Source organism: Oryctolagus cuniculus, chromosome 16 (genome assembly GCF_051225735.1).
Source record: "Oryctolagus cuniculus isolate XC-2025 breed Fujian yellow rabbit chromosome 16, ASM5122573v1, whole genome shotgun sequence".
Taxonomy (NCBI): domain Eukaryota; kingdom Metazoa; phylum Chordata; class Mammalia; order Lagomorpha; family Leporidae; genus Oryctolagus; species Oryctolagus cuniculus.
Genome location: NC_142882.1, coordinates 40,774,817 through 40,789,825, shown reverse-complemented (window position 1 = coordinate 40,789,825; position 15,009 = coordinate 40,774,817). Strand labels below are relative to the sequence as shown.

General features: G+C 40.4%; 1 long non-coding RNA gene across 5 annotated transcripts in view; it reads left to right on the top strand.

Annotated features, from left to right (window-relative positions):
* The window catches only part of LOC127487775 (uncharacterized), a 61,070-nt gene that overhangs the window by 17,371 nt on the left and 28,690 nt on the right, over positions 1–15,009 (top strand). For 2 of the 5 annotated variants that reach the window (XR_016222405.1, XR_016222404.1), the window contains exons 2-3: positions 3,470–3,609; positions 4,343–5,582. This is a non-coding gene — a long non-coding RNA (uncharacterized LOC127487775). The remainder of the gene's footprint in view (positions 1–3,469; positions 3,610–4,342; positions 5,583–15,009) is intronic. The other 3 variants (XR_016222408.1, XR_016222407.1, XR_016222406.1) reach the window with 3 other exon arrangements.

Genomic DNA, 15,009 nt, shown 5'->3' with positions numbered 1-15,009 from the left:
AATATTTTTTTAAAAAATTAAAAATAATAAATATCACTAAAATGTTATATCAAAGCAATGTTGGCTTGTAAATAGACTACTTATATTGACTTTTGTTATTGACTTAAATGTTTATTATTCAATTGGCTAACAGAGTCATTCTAAACATTTTCTAAGACAAAGATCATGAAAGGTCACCTTGTATATGGTCTTTTATTTTAAAGATTTTATATTTATTTATTGAGAGGTAGAGTTGGAGAGAGAGAGGAAGAGACACAGAGGTCTTCTATCCACTGGTTCACTCCTCAAATGCCCACAGTGGGCAGGGCTTAGCCAGACTGAAGCCAGGAGCCAGCAACTCAGTGTGGGTCCCCAACATGGGTGGCAGCAACCTAAGTACTTGAGTAATCCTCTTGATGCTTCCCAATGTGCATGTTAGCAGGAAGCTGGACCAGAAATAGCAGAACTAGGACTCAATCTAGGCACTTCCAGTATAGTATGTAGGCATCCCAAGCAGCACCTTAATGATGGACATCTCCAAATGCCTGCTTCTTGATGCTATTTTAAATGTTTTGTTATATTTCCAATTCCAGGGGTGGGCATCAAGATGCCAGTTAAGACCCCTATCAGAGTACCAGGGTTCAATGTCATCTTCTGTTTATGACTCCAGCTTCCTGGTAATGCAGATCCTGAGGGCTGCAGTGATAGTTCAAGTAATTGGATTCCTTCCTCCCACATAAAAGACCTGGATTGAATTCCTAGTAGTTGGGGAGTAAGCTCCCTCTTTTTCTCAAATAAATAAATAAAATTACAATTAGTTGCTGAAATTCAATTGATTTTCATACCTTGATTGTGTGGTTTCCAACCTTTGCTACACTTCTGTATTTATTCTGATACCTTTTTATTGACTTTACCGGGCTTTCTACACTTTGCCTATAAGTAAATATTTAAATATTTAAAGACTTTGAAATATTTATTTATATATTTATTTTTACTTGAGGAAGAGTGAGAGAGAAAGAGTGAGAGAGAAAGAGAGTTCTCATCCACTGGTTTTCATCCACTGGCCCACAACAGCCACAACTGGGCCAGACTGAAGCCAGGAGCTAGGAGCTTAATCCAAATATTCCATGTGGGTGGCAGGGATACAACTACTGGAACCATCCCCATATGAGTTCCAGGGTCTCATCATTAGGAAGCTGGATTCGAGAGCCAGAACTCTCGGGTGCTCCAGTGTGGGATGTGCGTATGGTAACTGGAGTCCTAACAACTAGACTCTATCTGCCCCACAATAAATTTAAACTAAATATATTTAGTGTTTATGTGGATTATTACGCCAATTATTAACTACCTGATTATAGTATGAATTTCTTGACCATCCCTATATATTATTTAAAGATAAATTATTTATATTTTCAAATTTCTTTTATTTATCTATTTATTTGACAGGTAGAGTTATAGACAGTGAGAAAGAGAGACAGAGAGAAAGGTCTTCCTTCCGTTGGTTCACTCCCCAAACGGCTGCTATGGCAACCGCTGCACCGATCCAAAGCCAGGAGCCAGGAGCCAAGTGCTTCCTCCTGGTCTCCTTTTCGGGAGCAGGGGCCCAAGCACTTGGGCCATCCTCCACTGCCTTCCCGGGCCACAGCAAGGGAGCTGGAAGGGAAGAGAAGCAACCAGGACTAGAACTTGCGCCCATATGGGATGCCGGCACCACATGCGGAGGATTAACCAAGTGAGCCACAGTGCCAGCCCCACAAGTTTCAAATATACAGCAGATAGATCAAAACCTGATAAGTGTTCAACCTAAGTCCACTCACACCCTAATCTTATTTTTTAGTCATGTTTCCTAAAACCCTTTCCTACAGGTATTTAAGGTGTTACTGAAGTTTAGAGTTGTGTCTCGAAGCACTGCAGTGTTCTCATGTCAAAATAGGACAGTTTGGGAGCAGACATAAGTATAGCAATGAAGACACTGATGTGGATGCCCACATCCATGTTGGCGTGTCTACATTCAAGTCCCAGCTCCACTCCTGATTCCAGCTTCGAACTAGTGTGCACGGTTGGAGGCAGTCAGTGATGGCTTCAGTAGTTGGGTCCTTGTCGCTCATGTGTAGCCTACTTCAGTTCTTTTATTTGGGGGCATTTGAGGAAAGAACCAGCATGCCCCCCCCCCACACCACTAATTCAATACACATTTTAAAGCTAAAAATAATTACAGTCTTCAGTTGGGTATGCAATGATAAATTTTTTTATATGATATACTATGACCTGAAGACGGATACACAGAACCTTTAAATTAACCAAATATTCTGATGTTTAAAATGATTTTTACTAAATACTTCTTAGATTATCAAGTTGAATATAATCAGAATCCAACAAAGACACCTAAGATTAAAGCTGCATTAAAGATGTCCTAATGGCAAGAATTCTGAAAATAATCATGTAACATTTAACTTATTTTGGGCAATGACTAATTTTCCAGAATGCCCCAAAGTTTACTGTTTTCAATTATTTTAGTCTTATCCACATCTTGCTTCCTGCTTTGCTGTCTAAATTTTCAAACAAGAAAACAAGGTTGGAGTACTTGACTGTCTGACTCAAAATTATAGGAAAATAATAATGCCATAATTGAAATACCGGCAATCAAACCCAGAGAGCCAAGTGTTGTGTGTTTGTGTTGGGGCCACGGAGCACATTGCTATGAGCATGCATGTGTGAACTTTATTGCAGATGTATCATAGGTAAATCCTATCAGGAGGAGTTTGTGACATGCAAATGTATCATAGATACATTCTACCAGGTGGAGTTCAGGTGATTCAGGTACTTTATTTTACTGTTTTGTAAATAGCATGTTAGAAAGGGTCGATAATAATTCAGAGAATATTTTTAATATTTCATAATAAAAAGATTGAGAAAGAACATTATAAAGGTGATTGTTTTTTCTTACAAGTCTCCAAAACTTGTGATTATACTTTATACTGATTTTATAGCAAATAAATTAAACAGTACAAAAATGACAAAAAATTAAAAACATTATAAAATTAAAGTTAGAAAATGAGACAAGGAAATCTATTGTACTGCTTACTCCACAATTCATGGAAAAATGGCTCAACTTCCATTTTCTGTTAGGCAAGAAAAGGTATAATTATAAATAAGCCTAATTTTTCTTAGTTCATCAAAATATTTATATCCCTAACACAAAATCCAAACTATATATGACAAATAAAAAAATCCCTTAAATAGCAATGTCTAGGAAGTAGAAGAAAATTACCATAGGCAAATTAAAATATATTATTCATAGTTATAAATTATAAATGATGTCTTATTTTTCAGGAAATGTTAACTTCATTTGACAAATCCTCCAAAATCCCCTAAACATTAAAATTGACTCCAGTTGCAATGAAATAAAAATTAGAGGCTTTCAAAGATATAATGTGATATTCTAATGTTTATAATTTCTGGTTTTTTTTTTTTTTTTTTTTTTTGACAGGCAGAGTGGACAGTGAGAGAGAGAGAGACAGAGAAAGGTCTTCCTTTGCTGTGGGTTCACCCTCCAATGGCCGCCGCGGCTGGCGTACCACGCTGATCCGAAGCCAGGAGCCAGGTGCTTCCTCCTGGTCTCCCATGCAGGTACAGGGCCCAAGTACTTGGGTCATCCTCCACTGCACTCCTGGGCCACAGCAGAGAGCTGGCCCGGAAGAGGGGCAACCGGGACAGAATCCGAAGCCCCAACTGGGACTAGAACCCAGTGTGCCGGCGCAGCAAGGCAGAGGATTAGCCTAGTGAGCCGCAGCGCTGGCCTTAATGTTTATAATTTAAAAATTCGTATTAAGCAAAAATGGTTCAAGGAATTATTTTGTAATGAAAATTTTGTGTATCATTGCTATCGTAGTGGTTATTTGTATACTTGATGAAATTCATTAAAGACTACACCTAAAATTAGTGTATTCTAATGTCTAGAAATTGTATCACAGTAAAGTTAATCTTCAAACACATATAGAATACAGAAATAAAGGCGTTCCAAGGCTCATCTTCTCAATGGAACAAAAAAGAATTATGAGAGGTATTCAAAATATCACTGAAAATACATATTGTGAAATAATTATGCATGGATTTCCCGCCAAAATTAACTCGTGTTAACATGGTATAGCAGGCAGGGACAGAACACAGTTTGAGGCATTAAGAAGGATCAGCTTAAAAAGAGCTCCTTTAGAATAACATGAATTCTGCTAAAATGGAAGCAAGAACAAACATCTACCCTATCCCTAATTCAAGGAGGAGAGAAGAGCATTGAAATTATTGATGCTTTATGAAAACTCTAGGGGGACAATGTCACAAAGAAATTATTGTAACTCCTTTTCAGAAGGGATGAGATGATGCTGAAGACAAAGCCTGTGGCAGCAGACCATCCACATCAAAGTGTGAAGAAAAGTTCAAGTTCCATGCCCTAGCTGAAGACAACCAGTGATCAACCACAGAACCCATGGCCAACACCACAGACATGTCAACAGTTTCAGTTTACAGAATCCTGACTGAAAAATTAAGACAGAATGAACTTTCCATTCTATGGGTGCCAAACCTGTTGTGCCCAGATCAGCTGCGGAAGAGAGCATCTTCAATGGAAATTTTAAACAAATGATTTCAAGATCCTGAAATATTCTTTTTTTTTTTTTTTTTTTGAGGAATGGAACCAAGAGATGGAAGCGGCCCAGTCAGCAGAAAAGCAGACCGGTCACAAGCAAAGGTCACCACAACAGCTTCTGAGGGCAACATGTGTGTATTGTGAGAGTATTTGGAGAAAGCGAGCCAAACGTCAGCAGGAAAATGAGCAAAAATGGTTCACCAGAGAGCCCCCACCACCACCACCACCATGGCAATGCTCCTGCTCTTTCCCTTCATCAAAGGACGATTTTGTGACAAGTTCTATGGGGCTTCACCAGGCAGCCACCTTCCGATCCTAATCGGGCTCCTTGTGATTCCTTTTTGTCTGCTAATCTTTTTTTTTTTTTTTATCTTTTATTTAATGAATATAAATTTCCAAAGTACGACTCATGGGTTACAATGGCTTTCCCCCCCATACCGTCCCTCCCACCCACAACCCTCCCCTTTCCCACTCCCTCTCCCCTTCCATTCACATCAAGATTCATTTTCGATTATCTTAATATACAGAAGATCAGCTTAGTATACCTTAAGTAAGGATTCAACAGTTTGTTCCCACACAGAAACATAAAGTGAAAAATAATAGATGATTTTAAAGAACACTTTAAGGAGTACTCAACTTGCTGTCATTAATAACGTAAAAACAAACAAACAAACAAACAAAGGACTGCATTGATGTGGTTCAATTCCCAGGACTCAGTTCTTTGGGGATGACTACCTGACAGGTATCATCGCTTACCACAGTGTCTTTAGGTAGGTGAGAGTGCCAGGGTTTGATTCCTAACTCCACTTTCCGATTCCAGCATTTTGCCCAGACAGACCCCAGGGATGCAGCAGTGATAACTCAACTGGTCAGAGCACTGCCACCCACACAGAAGATCTGGACTGAGTTCTCAGCTCTTGCGTTTGGCAAACCCAGTCACAGCCTTGTATGCATTTGGAAGGTGAGTCAACAGACTGTATTGGTTTTTCTCTCTCTCTGTCTCTTTACTTCTTAAATAAATTAAAATATATTGAACTTTATAGACCTTTTTGTTGAGGAATAAATGGTTTTTTTGTATTTATCTTTTAAGTCTATTTTTCCATGAATTTTTTGTGTTCCCCAAGGTTATGTCCAACAATATGGATTACTATTTCAGAATTATGTTGAATATAAAAAGCCAATTCTAAAGGGCTCAGTCTTTTACAAACTAAAATTTTGAAATGGCAAACTTTTGCAAATGGAGACAGCTTAGTGTTCTTTTAAAAACAATAAAAAATCAGTGTTACTTCCTGATTTGTCACAAGGACCATTATAGTGTCTGTTAAGTGCTAGGTAATTGGAGTCAGTGGTACGGGTGGAGAAAAGGGAAATGTGTGTGATCTCTTAAGTACAACAGATCTTTCTGGGGACATAACTATTGTGTATTTAACAGTGTGATAGACAAAAAAAAACTTTACATATTATGAAGAAAGTACATACAAGTAACATACTTGCAGGTTTGGGCTCCTACAAGGCAGATCTCAAAAAAATTGTGTAGTAGCCCAAGCTTGTCTTTCTCAACCTTGATTTACTCAAGGATCAGGAAAATGAAGGAAAAGAAGGAAGGAAAAGAGGAGGGGAGAGGAAGAGGGAGCAAGAATGGGAAAGAGGAGACTGGCAGAAGGTTGTGTTAGGTCTGGTGAGTTTGGCAGGAAAATTCAAAATAGAAACATCCTGCAGTAGAATGAACAGAACTTGTGTTTTGATCGTTGTGTGAGAGAGAGAACGAGATGTCTAAGATAACGTGTGCATGTCTTAGCATAGGTGACATACTTATGATGGTGCCCAGGAAAGTAGAAGGCTTTAAGAGAAAATAATACAAGATTTTTTTAATTAAAACATCCAAGAAAGAGTCCTTCAAGTAGCCAGCTGTATTAATCCAAAGCCCAGGATAGAGACCTTTGGAAAGCAGGACATATATGTTCAGTAGATTAAGCTGGGCAAGTCTCAGTTAGAAACATGTTACACATGCGAAAGGCGGACCATTGTCTCATCCTGTATCTGCCCATAATAATATTAATAATGACAGCATCTGGGCTGGCGCCGCGGCTCAATAGGCTAATCCTCCGCCTTGCGGCGCCAGCACACCGGGTTCTAGTCCTGGTCGGGGCTCCGGATTCTGTCCCAGTTGCCCCTCTTCCAGGCCAGCTCTCTGCTGTGGTCAGGGAGTGCAGTGGAGGATGGCCCAAGTGCTTGAGCCCTGCACCCCATGGGAGACCAGGAGAAGCACCTGGCTCCTGCCTTCGGATCAGCGCGGTGCACCAGCTGCAGCAGCCATTGCGGGGTGAACCAATGGAAAAGGAAGACCTTTCTCTCTGTCTCTCTTTCTCTCACTGTCCACTCTGCCTGTAAAAAAAATAAAAAAAGGACAGCATCTATCACAATCCTGTTCCACATGTGCAAGGCATTTCTCCAAGTGTTTATACAATTTATCCCATTTAGTCCACACAAAACCCTATGATAGTCACATTGGTATCTTCACGTGACAATAGAGGAAGCTCAAGTCAGCTGTTTGTCTCTTTTCACAGGCTCTTAGAATGCAGGCTCAGGCTTCACACTCAGGACTCCAGGCTTCAGGGCAGGCACTTTTATTACAGTGTCATCTCCTGTCTCATGGTGGTATATCTGTGCCAAGATTAAGGGTATCAGATGGCATAATTTTTTTTGGTCCATATTCCTATTTCCTCCGCTTATTAATAGATTTTTAGACAATACCTACACACTGATCCCTAATTTTTTGTGTATTACGCATGTAACATGTTGTGTACAAGTAGCTAAAATAAACTAAAAGAGCAAAACTCTGTTTACACTGAATTCTTTTTTTTTTTTTTTTTGACAGGCAGAGTTAGACAGTGAGAGAGAGAGACAGAGAGAAAGGTCTTCCTTCCATTGGTTCACCCCCCAAATGGGGCTATGGCCTGCGCGCTGCGCCGATCCGAAGCCAGGAGCTAGGTGCTTCTCCTGGTCTCCCATGGGGTGCAGGGCCCAAGCACTTGGGCCATCCTCCACTGCACTCCCAGGCCACAGCAGAGAGCTGGACTGGAAGAGGAGCAACCCAGACAGAATCCGGCACCCCAACCGGGACTAGAACCCGGGATGCCGGTGCTGCAGGTGGAGGATTAGCCTAGTGAGCCACGGCGCCAGCCTGTTTTACACTTGAGAGTAAAGTTGTACAAAATCCCTGTGTTTAATTAAGGAGAAGTTATTTTAGAAATATTGGACTGAATGAGTGATTCTGAGAGCCGTGTGCTTGATGTATAATGATGATTTCAACCGAGGACAGACGAGCTGCGGTTGTTTCATTACGTAAGTACCAGAAATAAAAATCACTGATGCAAATCAATATATTTGAAGTTTCAAAATTCCGTAAATGCTAGCATGAAAGCAGTCTGTCTCCATGGCATTTCACAAAACACTAACGATTTATTGCAATGGGAAAATCAAGTAAAGAGTTTCACACACCTATCTACCCTGTGTACTAAATAATAAGCAATAAAAATTTCTGGTTATTCTTTGGTCTCTCCAGGCCAACCCTCAAAAGTTAATGTGCCCACTGTTACCTCCTAACCACTCTGCCTGCAGCCACTCTCATGCGCTGTTCTTCTCCAACGTCTGAAAGCCAATCAGAGGGGGACCTAGACAAACTATAAACGTGATTAAAAGCCTGACACGTTTGCACAACCTGGAGAACAGATGTGGTGGAGTACACAGAGTAATATAGAATAACCTCTAAATTTATTGCAGTATCTGCCCTGAAATTCTAGAAGGATCTTTTCTGATGAATTATATTATAAAGAGTGGTTAGAAATGGTCACATAAGGCCGGCGCTGTAGCTCACTAGATTAATCCTCCGCCTGCGGCGCCGGCACCCCAGGTTCTAGTCCCAGTTGGGACGCCAGTTTCTGTCCGGGTTGCTCCTCTTCCAGTCCAGCTCTCTGCTGTGGCCCCAGAGTGCAGTGGAGGATGGCCCAAGTGTTTGGGCCCTGCATCCACATGGGAGACCAGGAGGGGGCACCTGGCTCCTGGCTTCGGATCAGCGCAGCACACTGGCCACGCGTGGCGGCCATTTGCAGGGTGAACCAATGGAAGGAAATCCTTTGTCTCTGTCTTTCTTTCTTTTTTTTTTTAATCTCTTATTTTAATATTTTTTTGACATTTTTTTAACTTTTATTTAATGAATATAAATTTCCAAAGTATGACTTATGGATTACAATGGCTTCCCCCCCATACCGTCCCTCCCACCCACAACCCTCCCCTTTCCCACTCCCTCTTCCCTTCCATTCACATCAAGATTCATTTTCGATTATCTTAATATATAGAAGACCAGCTTATTATACATTAAGTAAGGATTTCAACAGTTTGCTCCCACACAGAAACATAAAGTGAAAAATAATAGATGATTTTTTTAAATGATGATGAAATCAGATCAGACCTATTGTCATGTTTAATCCCAGTGAGAGTCAAGTTGGGAATTGATAATTTCTTTTTTTTTTTTTTTTACAGAAGATCAGTTTAGTATGTATTAAGTAAAGATTTCAACAGTTTGCACCCCCATAGAAACACAAAGTGAAATATATTGTTTGAGTACTCATTATAGCATTAAATCTCAATGCACAGCACATTAAGGACAGAGATCCTACATGAGGAGTAAGTGCACAGTGATTCCTGTTGTTGACTTTACCAATTGACACTCCTGTCTATGGCATCAGTAATCTCCCTATGCTCCAGTCATGAGTTTCCAAGGCTATGGAAGCCCTCTGAGTTCTCCGACTCTTATCTTGTTTAGACAAGGTCATAGTCAAAGTGGAGGTTCTCTCCTCCCTTCAGAGAAAGGTACCTCCTTCTTTGATGACCTGTTCTTTCCACTGGGATCTCACTCGCAGAGATCTTTTGCCAGAGTGTCTTGGCTTTCCATGCCTGAAATACTCTCATGGGCTTTTCAGCCAGCTCCGAATGCCTTTAGGGCTGATTCTGAGGCCAGAGTGCTATTTAGGACATCTGCCATTCTATGAGTCTGCTGAGTATCTCGCTTCCCATGTTGGATCACTCTCCCCTTTATTTATTCTATCGGTTAGTGTTAGCAGGTACTAGACTTGTTTATGTGCTCCCTTTGACTCTTAGTCCTTTCATTATGATCAATTGTGAACTGAAATTGATCACTTGGACTAGTGAGATGGCATTGGCACATGCCACCTTGATGGGATTGAATTGGAATCCCCTGCTATGTTTCTAACTCTACCCTTTGGGGCAGGTCAGCTTGAGCATGTCCCAAATTATACATCTCTTCCCTTTCTTATTCCCACTCTTATGTTTAACAGGGATCACATTTCAGTTAATTTTCAACACTTAAGAATAACTGTGTATTAATTACAGAATTAAACCAGTCATATCAAGTAGAACAGACAAAAAAACTACTAAGAGGGATAATGTATTAAGTTGTTCATTAACAGTCAGGGCTATGCTGATCAAGTCACCATTTCTCATAGTGTCGATTTCACTTCAACAGGTTTCCTTTTTGGTGTTCAGTCAGTTGTCACCGATCAGGGAGAACATATGGTATTTGTCTCTTTGGGACTGGCTTATTTCACTCAGCATGATGTGTTCCAGATTCCTCCATTTTGTTGCAAATGACTGGATTTCGTTGTTTCTTACTGCGGTATAGTATTCTAAAGAGTACATATCCCATAATTTCCTTATCCAGTCTACCGTTGATGGGCATTTAGGTCGGTTCCAGGTCTTAGCTATTGTGAATTGAGCTGCAATAAACATTAGGCTGCAGACCGCTTTTTTGTTTGCCAATTTAAATTCCTTTGGGTAAATTCCAAGGAGTGGGATGGCTGGGTCGAACGGTAGGGTTATCTTCAGGTTTCTGAGGAATCTCCAGACTGACTTCCATAGTGGCTTGACCAGTTTGCATTCCCACCAACAGTGGGTTAGTGTCCCTTTTTCCCCACATCCTCGCCAGCATCTGTTGTTGGTAGATTTCTGTATGTGAGCCATTCTAACTGGGGTGAGATGAAACCTCATTGTGGTTTTGATTTGCATTTCCCTGATTGCTAATGACCTTGAACATTTTTTCATGTGCCTGTTGGCCATTTGGATTTCCTCTTTTGAAAAATGTCTATTGAGGTCCTTGGCCCATCTCTTAAGTGGGTTGTTGGTTTTGTTTTTGTGGAGTTTCTTGATCTCTGCCTGTCAAAAAAAAAAAAAAAAAAAAAAAAAAAAAAAAAAAAAAAGAAATGGTCACATGTTACAAGCTGCAGATAACAGAAAAAAAAAAAAAAAAGAAAATTGGAAACCCTGATGTAATAACTGCTCTTTGCATAAAGTACTATTTGACCTGGAGTGAAGACCGTGAGTTCTACAGTTTGCATTGGTTGGATAAATTATGTTAAAAACCAGAGTGTGCTGACCAACTTCTTATTTTACAGACACTAGGCAGTGAATGGGACGGATAGCTCTTCAGTAAGTTACACTCTTGGGGGCATTAAAATCACTCTGAATTTATACTTAGTATAAGTATACAGGGTAAACAGACAAATGAAAAATGATGTTAACATGTCCCTGATCCCTGTGTACAGTGATGATCCACTAATGTGTATTTTACGTATACCTTAGTTAGATTTCTCCACAAATAAGGTATATATAAAATCAACTCCAGTCGAAAAGCAGGCACGCATGAGGTCAAACTTGGTAACTCTTACCAGAGGACTGCAAAATGGAATTGAAAGATGTTTGTCTTGGTGCAGAGAATTTTTGAAATCCCTGTAATCAACAATTTCCAGGAACTTTTTAAAAACCATGGCATAAAGTTCAAAATTTTTGCACCAAAATAAATTTATCTTTTAATTCCATTTTCCATGAACTTTTTAAAAGTATTTGAGAGAGAGACAGAATATACTCCCATCAGCTGGTTTACTTCCCAAATGTCCACATTGGCCAGGGCTGGGTGGGGCTTAAGCTGTTGGGAGCCAAGAACCCAATCCAGGTCTCCCACGTGAGTGGTAGGGATAGGGACCAACTCCCTGAGTCATCACCACCACCCCCAGGGGCTGCACTGGCAGAAGGCCTGAGACAGGAGCCAGAGCCAGGACAGGAACCCAGGTGCTCTGATGTGGCTTGGGAGTCTTAACGATGAAGCTAAACACCGCTGCCCTATGGGATTTTCAAACTTCCTCTTGGCTACTCCTTCTCAGCCTCTTTCATGGAGTTCTTCTTCTCTCTTGTTCATTATGTATTAATATTTCAGAGCATGCATATCCTGTCTCTTGTATCATTCACTTCTGTATTTTTTGTTATGATCATATGGCTAACTGGCCATCAGGCATTTTGACTTGAAAATCCTATAGCCAACTCAACGTATCCCAAACTGAATTTTTAACTCTTGTTAAAATGCAGTTCTCTGTTCCCCCTCTTAGTTATTTCTGCATCCGGGTATGTGTACAGGCCATTAACCTAAGAGTCACCACTATTAGTCTTGCTGATTATTTCATTTTGTTAATCTTGCTAATCACTTGTATAGCTCTTAGATCAACTCACACCTTTACATTTAAATTAACATTGGTGGCCTGAGCTGCGGCTCAATAGGCTAATCCTCCACCTGCGGTGCAGGCACCCGGGGGTTCTAGTCCCGGTGGTCGAGGTGCCAGATTCTGTCCTGGTTGCCCCTCTTCCAGGCCAGCTCTCTGCTGTGGCCCGGGAGTGCAGTGGAGGATGGCCCAAGTGCTTGGGCCCTGCACCCCGCTTGGGAGACCAGGAGAAGTACCTGGCTCCTGCCTTCAGATCAGCGTGGTGCACCGGCCACAGCAGCCATTGGGGGGAGAACTAATGGAAAAGGAAGACCTTTCTCTCTGTTTCTCTCTCTCACTGTCCACTCTGCCTGTCAAAAAAAAAAAATTAACATTGGTCTGTTCAGAACTCCGTAGTCTCTACTATGTACTATATTTCAAACACTTCAAAGGCATATATCTATTTATTTGCTATATTAGTATGTAAATTTGCAAGTTATATATATTGCAGGAAAAAAGCTTATATATACACTGCAGCAAAAATATAATTTGGGGGTCAACATGGTGATGCACCAGTTTAAACTGTTGAAACCCTGGCGTCCCATATCAGAGTTCTGCTTTGAGTGCCAGGTGCTCTGCTTCTGCTCCAGTTTCCTGCTAATGAACTTGGGAAGGTGCCTGATGATGGCTCAAGTACTTAGTCCTTGCTACCCATGGAGGAGAACTTGAAGTAAACAAGCTACTATAATATTATATTGAGGGAAGCAATCATGTAAAATGGACAGCATACCACATCAGAAAAACCTATTTGAATACTCTCTGAATACTATTTGTATAATAAAAAATTTGAGGCATATCATTTGTTAGGCAATCTCTTTCCTTTTTCTTAAAGATTAGCATCTACATCCTATTAGTGTGGTTGCATTAATGTAGAACATTTCTGTTCTACAGATTTTTCATCAACTGTCTTCCCTGCTCTGAAAACCACAGCATGCAGCAGAAAGATTAAATAGCTCATTATTCCTTCTTCTGGGCCTTCAAAGAATCAGCTGGTTTCCACTTCACGTGCAAGCTTAGCAAAGTACGCTTAATTGCCTATCACTCACATGGAGAAATGTTCCAAATAGGGGATGCTATTTAAAACAGCTTCAAGTTCATGTTCTTAACACATCCATATTCAACTGAATAGAAACGCATGGCAAATAATCAATGCTTGCATTCAGAAAACATGGTATCTAGCCGAGATTTTGAGCATTGAAGTTCTAATAAGCTGATTTTGTTTTGTTTTGTTTTCAATAATGGTTATTCTCTACATTGGCCAGAAATAGTCCCAAATGATCATTGGAAAACATAGAGCAGACTAAAGACAAATACAAATCATATGCTAACAATTTGGAGGGAGTCTTTCATAGTCTTTTTTCAGCATTTCCTTCTCACTACTACCAAAAATCTTGACACACCCGGGGACATCATAGTCTTTTTTCATAAGGAATAACCAGACAGACTTCAAAGGAAGGATTTTTCTAGTTTTGTTTTCAGCATTTCCTTCTCAATATTACCGAAAATCTTGACACACCCTGGGACATACCTCAGTGTGCCATTAGGGGGCAGTATTGCAGCTTCTGAGCTGTAAAACAGAACTGCTGGCCCGAGACTGCCGCACCCCGGCTCCTGTACCATGCAGCGGATGAACAGGGTAACGGGCAGAGTAACCTGTGAGTAACGCCTATGAGCCACCGCTCTGTAGCTGTGTCCATGGTAACTTCTAACTGAACGGGCAGCTCGTCTGGAACGGCTGATGTCTGTAAGTGAAATGACAAATCAAAAACTGCATTGCAGAGGATCAAACTACACCATCCACCACCTCCACGACTGAAGACCTTAAGGGGGGAAAAGAGAGGAAAAGCTCAAAATAATTTAGTGTCTTTTGAGTTTGATGGACTTCAATGTTTGATTATTCTACTGAAATCTCAACACAATAACTATATTGCGGTGTGAAACACACACACGCTCTATTCCAAATTTACAGTAAAAAAGAAAAGGTAAATGAAATATGAAAAAGGAAACTATTGTTATTTGACTATAAATATTAATACGTGCATATATACATGAACATGAAAAAGCAGTGTATAAGTAAAAATAATAGAGAAAATAGTCTTTATCCTCACCAGCCTTAGACTTCTTAGTCTTGTAAACTTGTCTCTGCAAACCATTAAAAGAAAAATCCTGCAGACCTCCCCTGAAAATGAAGTGAAAAATAGAGGCTTGTAATTGCCCTGCTTCCCCGGACATCTCTGCATCTCCTTTGCCCTGAGCTGGGCTGTGTTAGGGGTGATCTTGCACCTGCCAGCTGCCGGCTGTAAGATTGAATTCTTTTTTTTTTATTTTTTTCTTTTTTTTTTATCTTTTATTTAATGAATATAAATTTCCAAAGTACGACTCATGGGTTACAATGGCTTTCCCCCCCATACCGTCCCTCCCACCCACAACCCTCCCCTTTCCCACTCCCTCTCCCCTTCCATTCACATCAAGATTCATTTTCGATTATCTTAATATACAGAAGATGTAAGATTGAATTCTAAGAGCCTCACTTTCCTCGGTTATGAAATGAAAGATACATTCGCCATCCATAGTTCTACCAGGATTAAACCTGGTTATGATTATAAACAGTAAAGCACAGAGGATGACATATGGTAGAAATTCCACAAGTGCCAATTTCATTCCCTCCTCTCTCCTGATTCCCCAATAAGCTTTTTTTTTTTTTTTTTTTTTTTACTGACGGAGTTACACAGTGAGAGAGAGAGAGAGAGAGAGAGAGAGAGAGAGAGAGAGAAAGGTCTT